Source organism: Gossypium arboreum, chromosome 5 (assembly GCF_025698485.1).
Source record: "Gossypium arboreum isolate Shixiya-1 chromosome 5, ASM2569848v2, whole genome shotgun sequence".
NCBI lineage: Eukaryota > Viridiplantae > Streptophyta > Magnoliopsida > Malvales > Malvaceae > Gossypium > Gossypium arboreum.
The window spans coordinates 49,091,329-49,092,914 of record NC_069074.1 but is presented as its reverse complement, the minus strand read 5'-3'; the positions used below and the strand labels follow the sequence as shown (position 1 = coordinate 49,092,914).

General features: G+C 37.9%; 1 non-coding gene across 1 annotated transcript; it reads right to left on the bottom strand.

The window, feature by feature from the left end:
• Positions 1-738: 738 nt before the first annotated feature.
• LOC128293663 (small nucleolar RNA R71) lies at positions 739-845 on the bottom strand. Its single transcript, XR_008283841.1, has one exon. It is a non-coding gene; the product is annotated as a small nucleolar RNA R71 (small nucleolar RNA).
• Between the last annotated feature and the right edge of the window lie 741 nt (positions 846-1,586).

Sequence of the window (1,586 nt, the reverse complement as noted above, 5' to 3'; positions counted from 1 at the left end):
ACATTTACTTGTCACTTTATTACTTGTTGTGATTGTGTACATTTACACATTTCCATCATTTTAAGTTTTCGGCACCGTTGCCAAGGACTATTTTAAAAGTCATTATTTGTGAATTTGTTAATTTTGCATTTTGGTTTATTTTTTTGTACAATTTTAACTTAATTAAATTTTTTGTGTTTGTTTCAGGTGTTTATGAGTATTGATTGAATCATCAATTTACTCCCCGTAGACCCTGAGATTGAAAAAACTTTTTGACAACGAAGAAGACAAGCAAGTTAGAGAAGGACCGAAGAGATGAACTACGAAAATCCAAATCAAGGAAACAGAGCAAACCCTGCTCAAAATCCTATCCTTATTGCTGATGATGGGGATAGAGCTCTAAGACGGTATTCTGTGTCAGTGTTTCATGATCTTTATTCAGAAATTAAGAGACCCAAAATCAAAGCACAATAGTTCGAGCTAAAGTCAGTCATGTTCCAGATGCTTCAGATAGTGGGCCAATTTAGTGGAATACCTACCGGAGATCCTCACCGTCACTTAAGATTATTTATGGAGGTGAAAAATTCTTTCAAGTTAGCCGGAGGACCCAAAGATGCATTATGATTAAAGGTATTCCCATATTCGCTAAGGGACAAAGCTCGAGTTTGGTTAAACTCATTGCCACCAAATTCCATTTCCACAAGGCAAAAGTTAGTAGAAAGATTCCTTATGAAGTATTTCCTGCCTAGCAAGAATGCTAAGTTGAGGAATGATGTCTTTGTTTTCCAACAAATAGATGATGAGTCCTTATAAGAGGCATGGGAAAGGTACAAAGGATTATTACAGAAGTGCCCTCATCATGGAATCCCGTATTGCATCCAACTTGAGATGTTCTATGATGGTGTCAATGCTCACATGAGGATGGTAGTTGACGCTTCTGCTAATGGTGCTCTCATTTCTGAGTCTTATAATGAGACTTATGAAATCATTGAGAGAATTGCTAGCAACAATTATCAATGGCCAACCAATCAAGCAGCGTCAGGAACACTAGTCCTTGGAATACATGAAGTGGATCCACTTACTTCACTCGCATCTCAGGTATCTTCGAATTCTTCAATGCTTAAAAGTCTTACCACTAATGGGTTTAATAGTTTTGTAGCTCTGCCACCTAATCACTTTGAAAATATATCCTGTGTTTATTGTAGGGAAAGACACAGACATTTGTTTGAAGAATGTCCACCAAATCTAGAATCCGTGTATTACATGGGTAATCAGAACCAGAATCAAGGAAGGCAAGGACTGCAATCCAATTTTTATAACCTATCTTGGCAAAACCACCCTAATTTTTCCTGGAGTAACCAAGGGGCTGTAACCAGTAACACTTATGCCCAACCTAGACTGGCCCGCCCACCTGTTTTCACCCAACAAGTTCAGAAGAAATCTCAAGCTAAAACTTCTAATGGCTTAGAAAACTTTTTGAAGGCATACGTAGCAAAAAATGATGCTTTAATCTAAAGCAAATTAGCCACATTGAAAAACCTAGAAAACCAAATGGGCTAGCTTGCCATTGAACTCAGAAACCATCCACAAGGTGCTTTGCCTAGTGG